Source organism: Glossina fuscipes, unplaced genomic scaffold (genome assembly GCF_014805625.2).
Source record: "Glossina fuscipes isolate IAEA_lab_2018 unplaced genomic scaffold, Yale_Gfus_2 61514, whole genome shotgun sequence".
Taxonomy (NCBI): Eukaryota; Metazoa; Arthropoda; class Insecta; order Diptera; family Glossinidae; genus Glossina; species Glossina fuscipes.
This window is the reverse complement of record NW_024003726.1, coordinates 654,185-667,151: the sequence shown is the minus strand read 5'-3', so window position 1 is coordinate 667,151 and position 12,967 is coordinate 654,185. Positions and strand designations below refer to the sequence as shown.

At 32.4% G+C, this 12,967-nt stretch overlaps 1 long non-coding RNA gene across 5 annotated transcripts; it reads left to right on the top strand.

The window, feature by feature from the left end:
• Positions 1-285: 285 nt before the first annotated feature.
• On the top strand, positions 286-11,089 carry LOC119643650. 5 transcript variants are annotated; one of them, XR_005248363.1, is made up of 3 exons: positions 286-314; positions 9,605-9,925; positions 9,994-11,089. It is a non-coding gene; the product is annotated as an uncharacterized LOC119643650 (long non-coding RNA). The 5 variants fall into 5 exon arrangements; XR_005248360.1 differs by lacking the exon at positions 286-314 and adding an exon at positions 348-785; XR_005248361.1 differs by lacking the exon at positions 286-314 and adding an exon at positions 778-857.
• Positions 11,090-12,967: the final 1,878 nt, after the last annotated feature.

The window sequence follows — 12,967 nt, the reverse complement described above, 5'->3', positions numbered from 1 at the left end:
TTAAATGGCGTGCAAGAGAAGACAAATTGCTTTTGCAGAATGTAACAATTTCGCTGTATGTAGACGGGATGTAATATTGATAATATATATACGTCTACGAATACAATGTACGGCCGCTGAATGCACTAAAAATAAGCTTTTTCGAATTAGTTGCTATATGTGTTTTATTGTAAATGTAATTGACAGTGGGCAAGTGTCGGTTAAATTTCGTTTTCGTCGTCGTATTTAAAAACGAGGCCTTAAAGAAAACAATACCGCACAATAATAAAGGACTGTGTTAAGGAATATTATTTTCTTGTTTATTGGGTGGATGTGTATGTGTTTTGCAAATATATAAAACAGAAAACTTATAAAATTCTACATTTACTTGTACTATTATTGGTTGGCGATGACGTTCAAAACTCTCGATTGCATTATTTATTTCTTTGATTTTTTTCTTCTTCTTTCCCTCGATTTTTTAATTGTTGTTAAACGGCTTAATAAGGATAATAGTTTTAAAAATAAGAAGTAAGTGTTACTTGGCAAGAGTTTGCGGTTCACACTTCATTTTCTTCTAAATTTTCACATGTGTCTACATATATCTAAGCACTCCACGTATGCGTTGACTTTATTTAAACCTAACAGCATACAGTCGCAGCACATTTGGTCTGTGGTATTGGTCGAACTAGTTACTGCTTGCTTCAGGTGCTGTGGTTTTTCTTAATGATCGTCAGTCGCAGTTGAATACTGTTGCCCATCAGTTGGTGCGCGTGTGTGCACCTCTATGAGTTTTTAATTATGTGTGTGTAAGTAAGCGCGCATATACATATGTGTCGTTGCAGTAAAAGTCCGTTCCGAATTAACCCAAAAACGTTAAGGTGACAAACATAAATAGTTGAATTAAAAAAAGGATCAAAATGAAAATCAAATTACTTTAAAGCATATTTTAAGCAATATATAACAAAATAAATAAAGAAAACCATTTGTGAGTGAAAAGTAAATTTGGTTTATATTGAGGCGATTATGGCGACAAATATTTCAGTGGCTTTACGGTTTAGTATTTGCAATCACCTATGCGTAAGCACATAAACGCAAGTCAGTCAACTAACAACAAACAAAAAACATACTATTTTATTGATATGTTTAATTTTTAATCAACGGACAACAATATTGGAACCCTACGGGAACCATGGTAGAAATTCATTCAATCTGCTTTCACAACAGATATGACAAAGAAATGGATGTTTATAGTAAACATTCATTATCAGGCGAATTGAAATCAAAGGTATAGATCAATTTTAGATCTGCCTAGCTGATTAACTGTTAACAGTCATGCATATTGTATTGTATTACATAAGTCCAGTTTTTAGTTTTAGAGAAATCTCTAAAATTAGAATTTTTTATTTCATAACATCTTCACCTATTATCGTCTCACGTAAACTATGTGTTCGACGGAAAAAGGTGGCATTTTAACACCTCGCATTAACTTATTGCATCATTTATTCGATGAATCAATGTTGCAGACAATATTGTTCTTAGTCAACAACGAAGACAAGGTTATTACAAATCGTTGACCTGGGTTTGCCAAAGTAGCTAAGTATTTTTGATTCAGTGCAGACTTTCTAATAGAATAATTCAGATACTCAGAACACAATTATTGTGGCATATACATAATTAAAAGTATTCACAATATCGCATTTACTGGACTTTAATATATGTGCAGAGTATGGGAACAGAAGTAAAAAGAATAAACTAACTTCTACGAAATGATACAATAGTATAGGTAAGAATATGTAACAGTACATAATAATATAATATATATATATATATATTACGCTTAGTTTGAAAAAATACTAACGTACAGGATAATTATAAGATAAGGAAGCGTTAGTTTACAGTTCTGTACCAAACATCGAAACACGAAAACGAAATTTCGATTATATCGAGCATATTCAGAGGTAAACCCCAATAGCCTTACTGTTTTGATAGAAAGTGCATAAAAATGGTACACGTCTAATATTTTTTAGGTTTTTGCGAGCATGGCCATGAAAAAATGATTGCCCAGGTTAAACTGGCGTAAATAATTATAATTTCATCACGTACGTAGGGCGCATAGATAGCGGGGCAGGGGTGGCTTAATCGTTTCTTCTGTTCATGCTGTTGATGATTGGGCATACTCTTCTATTATATATATATCAAGACGGAGAAATCTACAAATGTTTTATATTGAAAGAAAGAGAATACTGTCAGATAAGAGCATAATTTAATCTGTCATCGATACTAGCTTAGGGACAGCTTTTCTGCGTGGGTGCGTACAACGCTATGCAAATATACATAACACATGTAGAAATTTAGAGAAAAGTTATATCAGACATGTAAAAATCTCGCTAACGAAATATTCTGTCATAGAATTCTGCAAAATATGATGCGACTTAATACAAAGTAGCTATAACCAACCCTATGGTTGTCATAATGTTTTCGCAGGTTCCAAATGCTTTTCTAGCGCACATACGAATGCACGTACGCCTATTTATGTGCATGTTTACAGATTAATAAAGTGTAGGACTAGGATTAAACATGTTTTCATTATAAAATAAACGTCAATAATTTTAAAAATGACTACCATTTTTACGTATATCAAAGATAATATATCACAATTTCCGATAAAAAATGTGCAAAAGTTAAGAATTAAGCGACAATGCAGAAAGGACAAGTAGAACGCTGCACGTGTCGGCCCACTTGATGCTAACACGATAATAACTACGTGAACGTCTTCTTAAGAACGTCTGAAGCCACGTAGGTTTTCACTTGCGCTTTCACTTTGTTTTGATTCGAAACATAATTATTGAATGTCGCAATATGTACGTCGCAATGCAGTTTTAATTTAGGTCGAAAGTCTACATGTTTTGAATAGCAGTGGTTAGCATAGCATAAATGTTGAAGTTTTTCATAAATTTTTATCCACAATTATAATAACAAACAGACGTTAATCCATACACATTTAATAAATAGGCCTAGGGTTATGTTAATTGCATATATCTTACTGGTAGATGTTACACAGAAATATACATCCAGAACCCCACGATGTTCGTTTTTGCTTAATAAGAATGGGATTCCAACTAGCTATTTATCTTTAAACTGCCTTAGGTCTTAGGACTTAGTAGAATTATTATCTTTAAATTGACTTTTTTTTATGAAAGGTCTTTCTCAGCTGAAGTTTTTCACAAAGATAAAAAAATTTGCTTTAATTCGAAAGAGTCTAAAACTACAAAAAAAATTTTTGATTCTTAAACAATTGTTAGTGCTTCGCACCACTGAACCGACGGACATAAAACTAAATTTATATTCATTTTGCCCCGAAATGTTAATCAGTTTTTATATCGGGAAAATTTAATTACTTTTCAGTCAACACCGTTTTGAATCAGTTCCGAATTGCATTGTCATTTAGAACCAATACTTCTAGTTCTATTTGAGTGACTAAACCTAAGATCCTTTTGTAAAGCTAAAAGCAAAGTAAACGTCACTTCAAGATATTGAGAAAAAAATTTATAATGATTGAATTGGCTTGTATTGAATTAAATTGAAGTGTATTGAATGACATCGATTTAAAAAAAATTGAATTGAACTGACTTGATGTCTGTCTGGGTTGAAGTGAATTAAATAAACCATAAGAAGTACACGCTTGTAATGTCAGAATGTCACTTTTAAAATTCTATACTTGCAAATCCACAATACAAGAAATTTTCACATTGAACCATTGAAGCTGCTATTAGCTTCAATCTATCGATTACGTTATATTTTAATGATTTTGAATAACGATAACATCGTTAAAAGATTGGAAACTACGCTGAGCATAAAAATAAAACAACAAAAGACAACTACAACAACACAATTGTAACTATAAAATCGATTAGGGCAATATAAAGCCCTAAGGAAAAACGACAACTATAGTAACAAATTATTATAACATAATAACGTTGATTTGAATTAAGTAAACGAAATATAGGCGCAAAAATTATGTCGGATGCACAAATGATAAAAAAAAATTTGCAATAAGAATATGGGATAGTTTCAGTAAAACTAATTGTAAGTTTTACTCTATTTATGTACAGCATCGTACATCCACACTAATTTTTTGTATTTAGTTTCTATGCCAAACTTTTTCACAGAATTAAGATTCCAGGACATTTCTTTTCTTTACTTCTATATATATATACCCAGTGGGCAGTGGGCCTATTATCATTATTAATATAAAGATCAGATAATAAACGTAAATATTCGATTAACGTGAATATCAAAAGCATTTCTGGCCGTTTTCATTCATTACAGTAGTCTTAAGAGTTTCTCTTTTGATTGCCGACAAAAGACAAGTTAGGGCAACAGCCATAAATGGCAACAATCTGGCATTTTTGACTTTTTCTGATATTTTGGTCACGAAATGTTACTTAAATCGCTAGAACTTCGGGTTAAGCCTGTGCTTACAACAATCTTCGTTCAAAAAATGAAAACCGGTTAAATTGACACATGAGTTCCCCCACTAAAAAACCTTAGTAGATAAAACTGTAGTAAAATAAGGCGCACTATTCCTATGAACTTCTTCAATTAATGTTTCAGAAAAAAAAGTTTACACACTGAATGAATTCATATGAAGCTTGTTGTGGATGCAATGATTGTTTAGAATACATTGTCATAGATTTATACAATTATTAAACAAATTTACATAATTTATGCGTACATAATGGCAGATATAACATAATGTAATTATTAGAAACGTTTCCGTTTCAAATGAGTTGATAGCTGCTATTAAACATTTGAGTGTAGTCTATATATATATAGTTTATATCTTATTAGAATATAAAAACCAAAACCTCCGAGCAAAACTTTAATTATCAATTTTTGTGGCTTCCAAGTAAGTTGTTTTTTAGCGGACGGACGCGGTGTTTAATTCGCGCGATATGCAAGCTGTTTGATATACTATCTTTCTTAAAAAATTTCTAAATAATAATATTAATATTTTGTCACGGAGGCGAGGTAAAAAATGATTCGCAAAATGACTTTGTTATCTAGGTTAAGAGTGAAAGCAAACAATAGATTCATTGTTTATTAACTAACCCCACGTATATTTACATTCAACATCGTACGTTCGTTTGTAAGTTGTTATTTTTTGACTCATCATTTTTTTCTTTCTTATTTTTCTTCAAAGAATGAAAGCTATTGTTTCAAAATATTATATAAAAGCTGACGACTATACAGCGTCGAAACGTTTAGACGAAGCATTAGTATCTTAGACTATAAGGAAGACGAAATAGTGGGCATGGTGGAAATTTAGCCTTTATTTATTCATTGTTTTTATATTATTGAAAGCTATTCATAATTACGTGATCATGTTAATCCTCTCATATTGTTGCCCGCGCACATAAGAGTATTACCTTTCTATTTCTATTCTTTTCGCGTATTATTTGTATTTTTGACATTTGAACAGCATTGTTTGCTGCATTCAAACAGCATTTATAAATAACGTTGCCTGGACTTTCGGGCCCGCACGATATCGTGCCGGCAGTCTCCAGGGCAACAAATCGACTTCAAGAGTCATCTTTTTCTTTTTTTATTTTATCGTCCTTTATTTTTCATAAGTTCAATATTGGAATATAATTGAGAGTGTGAAAAACAACCAGGGCTGCAGGTGCATATGCGTGAACACCTTTACATAGTTTTCCAAGCCACAAAAAAATAAAACAAATAAATAAAACGGCACGACCAAAAAGAAAAAAAAAATTAGGTTAAAATTACACTTTTTGTGAGATTTTATTTAAGCGAACTGGAAGGTGGAAAATAAATTCGTTCACAATTTTAATATATCAGAAATTGCATGTTTCTAAACGTCCTAACCGTCAATGAATATAACAACAACAAAACACAGCAGCAAAAAATTGTTGGACATAAAATTTATTTTCCGCTCTTTACTTTATACAAATTAAAGCTCATTTTAAAAAATTTTCTAAAATAATTTAGTTTTCAGTCAATTATAGGGTGCTTTTTACTCCCCAAGGCTTTTCATTTAATGTCCATTCTAAGGAATTGTTGAGAAAAAATAAGCCACCCTCTCGAATGTGCAAGCTTCGACATGATCTGACATACAGAAGTGCCCGAAACATCGATTGACAGTTTCTTTTTTGACGTAACTTGCCGCGTCCGTCGTTTTGTGTATACAGCAAAATTGACGATTACATTCTGTCGTGGAACTAAAGACATGTACAACATTTCTTCGTGATCGGGCGTACTGACCTGCGAAATATCACGATTTGAAATTTTCACAATGATCTGAAAGCAGCTAAATAAAAATAATATTAAGAAATGTGTAGCTCAAAGTCTGCCTTCTTATTGCGCAGCTAAATGCGGTAATTCAACTTTGTGGTTAATGTGCCAAGATATTTGCCAAACAACAGTGTGCATCATTGTTGAACGACACTCACCTAATACAAAAGAGGGGAAAAGAAAAGGCAAAGTGTGCAAAGTGCAGAAAAACCTGATGCATAGACTTGAAGTTTCACGTTGGAAGATGTGTAGTTAAACAGGTGCCTCGTAGCAGAACCAACGCGACAGCGTAGAGTGAACTTTGTGTAGATTGTGTTTATGCTTTATTTGTTTCTTGTTAACTTTGTCTTCAACATATAACATCAATCGAACATATTACCAAAGGCAAAATATCTAATTGGCTTGCTGAATGGTTGATTTGCGATATACAATATGCTAAACTAAAGTTGCAACCGGAGCGTTTGCGCTGAAGGGAATTGGTGACATTCCAACGTAAGCACCTACGTATATGCAGCGTTTGCTTCAAATATGTTAAGACAATGCTTTTTGGTCGCATTTTTGTGAGCGCTTCTTCTTCTTCGTTTTCGCAGTTTTCTGCATGTACATATGTTTTTCCTTGCACTCTTGTCATCCCCACGTAGCTTTATTGTGGTTTTAAAAATGTATTCTGTGGCTCTGAAATTGCTTTGAAAGCCTTACGTGGTTTATAAAAATTTTGGCTTTCTCCTAAGCTAGTTTTTAATTCATAACAGGTTAGTTTTCTACTTATACATTCTCTTTATTACGTAATAAATAAGTTATATATAACAAATACATAAAAACTAATGCATAAAAACTTTTGTTGTTGAAATATCACTTTCATTTGCCATAATAGATAGATAAAAAATCATTATATCGGATGGAGAAGTGAGCATAATGCGTTATTACAATTCACCACCTACCAAAGTGTTTTGAATCATTTGCACAACTTCACACCAAGATTCGACCTGTTGTGCTTAAAAAAAACTTTATTCATTATATTTATATAAAAAAGCAGTTTGCAATATTCGTAAAATAATATGTACAAACCAATGCAAACTTTCTCAAGAGGTTATTCCACTCACTATATTTTGAAATTGCCGTAGCCAACAATACGTCACTAAGTAGCCAATATTAAACAATTCCCTTGGTCAAACAATTAAGAGGAAAAAGAAAATCTGTCCATAGAGATGTTGACAACAGGTAAAACGTTGAAGAAGCCTACAAAATTCCAAAATATGTTTTTATATTCGTAGATATGACGTTTGAATTACGTATTGGAAAGTTTTTGAAAACCGTATATGGTTTGAAATCATTCGTAATAATATTTAATTTTTATTATTATTTTTCGGAAAATTCTATTGTTACCATTAATCATTTTTAGATAGGTTTAAAAATTGAGTTGTTTATAACGTTAGGAAAACCAATCCGATTATTTTCCAGTTCATATATAATGGACTGCACCAAGTAGCCCAACAGATCTTCATGCTTTAGTTGTAAATAGTGATGTGGGCGAACAAAAACCATGGTATACTTTTCAAAGGAGTGAAGCTAAATTAGGCGCGTCTCTGTTAAGGCTTTACATTACAAGACCTGGAAGTATAACACATACATATAGGGTCACAAATGTATTTATAGATTTTAAATATAGATTATAGATTAAAGTTAAATGCACAATTGATGAATAGAAGGAATGCATTCATGCAAAGAAAAGTGATGCATTAACTATTAGTTCGATGTTTAATCAGTATATAAAGACGTGTGTGTTTGTTAAGTGTGTAACATATAAATGCTTTTTTATGTCGATTTTTTTACTTCGGTCTATCCATCTATTGATATGCTTGTTAGCTTGTCCCCTCGTCCTATTTTCGCTCCTTATCGCCCTCATACGCAATTCCTGACTTCAGATCTGGTAATGTTTCTAGAAGGCCGGGTTATGTTATATACCTATCCTAATATGTATTCGTATTTGGAATAATATTTGTAAATAGTTAAAATTTCAAAGATGAACCATACTTTTTTTTTTTTTGTTTTCAAGAAGCAATTATCTGGTTAAGCAGATTTAGGAACCAGCTTTTTTTGATGTAACCAAGAATGTACACTCATTACGATTAACATATTAATAACATACAAACAAACAAATAAACAATAAATAAGGAGAAAGAGAACTCAATACTTCTACTATAGAAAAAACACACTTACTCAATATCGAACTAGCTGACGCAATCAGTGCATAGATTTACGTATGCTTGATCTTCTTTACGTCTGCGTAAACAATCATGGACATGTTTGCGTACTCACTACATTCGCGTGTTGCACTATCCGTTGTGTGCGCGTGCATCTAGAAAAATTTCGAAAGAGTTTTTGTAGATACGGTGAAACAGGTTGTTGCGTTTTCCGCTTGTATTGGCAATGTTTGTGAAATTAATGCTTCTTTATCGTTCTTTTGAAATATATAGACATATAGCAATTATTTCGCTGATTTTGTAGTGTTCATTCTAAGCAAGTCTTTCATCCTCCAGCGCAACGTATATATCTTGACGGTAAAACAATTATTACTTCCTTTGCTACGCTTTGCCAACTGAAGTTTTTAACATACGTTAAAGTTAAATTACACACAAGACTTTCAAACGTATAGCTGATCTTAAATGTCTTGTTAATTACTCTTTAGTTGTTTTTCTTATTTTTCAATGTAACCTTTAAATGATGAGTGAAAAAGAGTCGCCTAGAGACGAGCATTTAGCCCTCTTTTATTCTTATTAACGTTATTATTATTAGCGTAACTGGTGTTGATCATAAGGACTAATGTAGTTTGTTCTTCTTGCTTATTTTTCTCATATTACGACTTTACACGTATGCTTTGTTGGACTAAAAACATTTCAAAATCGTTTTTCTTAAGCGACTTCCGATTGCACTTGTTTCAAGCTTGTCTACAATACATATATTACAAAAGGCAGCTAGCCGGTCGTTCACTCGAAACCAAAATTTATAGGCATGCATCTTACTTTAAAACATGCGAATATTATGTTCAATCCAGGTGAAATGCCATATTTTCAAACAAATATAATGCTCTTGTGTAGGTTACTTTTTAATCATAAAGAATAGTAAATAAGCTACCAGCGGCATAGCAATACTCTCATATTTATGAGAAACTGAATTGCAAGCATTTTAAAAAAATATCGCAATTGGAACTCAGATATAATTGAAAGGTTTTTAAAACTTAGAAAGTCTCTGAACGCATTTACTATTATGTATATAAACTTTCTCAATTTCAACTATTTTAATTTTTCAGTGTCACGCTGTTGTGCATTTTTTGTGGCAAGCTTCACCTAAGGTTTCGCAAGAAAAGTTGCGCCGCACATTTATGAACTCTTGATTTGCAATCAATAGAATTGCTTTACCATCAATAGAGCGAGATAAAAATTTTTTGATGATGATATGGCGTTTTTAAAAGTTGTCTTTACCCTAAAGATGTTTGGTATAACCAATGAGTGCAAAATAAACCTTCATTTATTTTGAATGATTCTGCTTCAAAGCCATGTAAGGTATCGCCAAGATTTTGTCATCAAAGAATACAAGAATTCAGCCTGCAGGATGCTACGAAAACAACAAGGTAATCAAAAGTTTATTAAACCTTGACTTTCTTAAGGCGAGCAAATAACTCAAAAAATCTTAACTTAGGCTGTCGAATAAAAACGAAAGGGGAACGACGAATCGTTCCTGGAAGCAGAATGAATATGAAAACCAGTCAGATTTTTAAGGTGTTTCACACAGAGTAAGTTAATTGAAAATTACTGCGTTCTAAAGTTTCTGTTGGCAATAAGATTAAAATCCAAACAAAAGCTGAAAATTAATAAAAATGTGCAGCAGCACATCACCGAAGTGCTTTCGTCAAAAGCGGCCCATGCAACCGCGAGTTGGAGAAACATCAAAATGAGAGGAAGAAATTTATTTATAAAGTCGGTTTGCGATAAGTTTATGATATTTGTATTGGCTACAATGTTAAATACTTAAAACCTCAAGCAGCATGCATCATACTTTGCCACCTAGTACTTTTGTGAAATAAAGAATTGATCTCTTCGCTTAACCTGCCTAGCCGCATGACAAAAGACATGCGTAGTCAAGTAAAAATATAGTGCTGAAATAAACCAGGAGCACGTGTTCGCGAAACTTTTCCCGTACGGCTTTTCGCGTACCATTACTACATCACCAGTCGAAATTAAATAAAAAGCCCCAAAACATAGGTACGATGAACGAGTAATGGTGTGAAACGGCTTCAAACTTTGAGAGAGCATTATTTCAAAATATCACGATAGCAATACCGATTGGATTTCAATATTGCTAAATTCACGTGTACTTGGCAAAATAAACAAAACGGAGGCTTCCATTTGAAAATTTTATTAAGCGTAACAAGTTTAACAGCTCCGATAAAGTGTTTCTTTAACATTAATTTTGTTGTTGTTGTATTCAGTTATTGTTAGCAAACTATAGTACGGTGGTTTTGTCCGTATTGTAAATTTCGCAACATAGAGTTTTATTAACCCTTATACCACCAAAAAAAAATAAATAAAAAATGACAAGCAATATTTATTATTTCTTTATTATTTGCCTCCCAAAGCCGTAATGCCTAAACGTTTGTTAAGGCCGTTCACATGCGAAATCAGCAATGTTTCTATTCGCAATGCTTCTATTCGCTTTTACTGTTTGCTCATGTTCATTACACTTCGTATTAAATTAGTAAACAGTGACGAAGCTAAATCATGGCTCTAGGACGAACAGGACATGCAACCCATGAAAATATGTTTGTTATCTACTAATGGTGATCATAATTAACGTATGTAAATATGTTTGTACAATAAAAGATTTTATTTTAGAAACATTAAATATCTATTTAACTTTAAGAATGTGTGTTTTCCTTTCTGGTTTATTTTTCGCAATATGGAAAGACTCGCAAACCGTAGTGTTTGAATAATATATTTAAATCTAGCCCACTACCCGACACATCTTCGCACTATGGTTTTTATGAGGGTCAACTTGACTTTCTAATTCAAATACACTAAAAAATATATGTATCGATACTAGCAGAATAATTGTACTGGCTGAAATGAAACAGAATTTTTCAAAATCTGCCTTTTTTTATAAATTCGAAATTATATTTTGTTACATATTACTGCATTTTTAAAGATGATTGAAAATTTCACACACTATGCTGAATGCTAAATTCAAGGATATGTTGCTAAATACACATTAATCCAGCCTGTGTATAAAAGAAGCAAACGGGACATTATCAATTTCAACTAAATGGCAATCGGATTTGAAGAAGTCGATATATTTCGTTGCAGGTGAAAGCATGTTCCCATGACTCATATCAACTCAGCCACCCATTCACAGATGACGCCCTTGAATGTGCTAAACGTTGGTTTTCCCAGCAGAATAAGTGTTGGTAGGGATATACTATTATGGCTTTTTAACATTTTTGGTTGTACATATCACGTACTGGTGATGGTATCTATCGTTTGTTTAAAAAATAAATAAGTTGCACCTGTCAAAATACCAGGTGTTAGGCCCCATTATCGTTTCGTCCATTTGAAATAAGCTCTCATTCAAAGGAAGATTCATCAATGCTTGCAAATTTATATCAAAATTCAGTGGCTAATAAAAGCTAATATTCCGATTAAAATATCTCATACTATATTTTTAATCCAACCTTTTAATCCAACCTTTCTGCAAACTAGCTTAAAATTTAATTGTGATCTCATTACATTTCCACAAACTTCTGGTGCTGAAGGCGAAGCCTTATTTCGATAGTGGTGTTAAAAGTAATCACGGTACCCCATTAGAGAAGATATTTTTTTTTAAGTTTTTATAACAATATTAATTAAATTAATATGATTTCAAATAATTTCTATTTTATTTGGTGTTGTAAATCAGTCTACACATGACACTAGACTACGGTGTCAACTGAAGCGTTTTTTTTCTTAATTCGCCGACTAAATTACTTAAGATATTTAAGATATATTGCAAGTCAAACATAAAGTTTGACATACTTCCAACTTTGGATTGTTCAATAAAAAAGCGAAACAGAAATAAACGATAACTTGTGACATGTGTTAAACATATGGAGGGCGTATGTGAACAATTTTAGCGCAACGTAATACATATTGATATTTTGTTGCTAAATGTGCGGTTTTGAACATATTAGCTTTTTAGTGTCGGCCAGACGTGGCTTCTAATGGAAGATTTGGCGACTTTTCGCATTGTTCAGTGCTTTACTTAAGAAATTCATAAGAAAACGTGGACTTCTTTGAGAGACATGAAAAAGTTAGTGGAAATATATGTGATTTCAGTTTCAAATGAATCTTGCTCGTTTCCAGCACGAAACTGAATGTAATAAGAGTTTATATCTACTCCATATTTCAGATGTTTGTTCCATTTTTAAGCGTTTGTTAGCGTATTGATGAGAGGCCAAAAAAGTGACAAAAAGAAAGAATTCACACGAGATAAAGACGATGGATCTGCGTTGTTTTTATCACTGACATCTAAAAGTTTAAAAATTTTTGCAATCTTCCTAATTTTTTGCTCTTCTTGTAATACTTCATGTTCGGTAAAAGCGAAAAAAGTTTACAGCGGTTTAATGTTTTATTGTCACATTTTA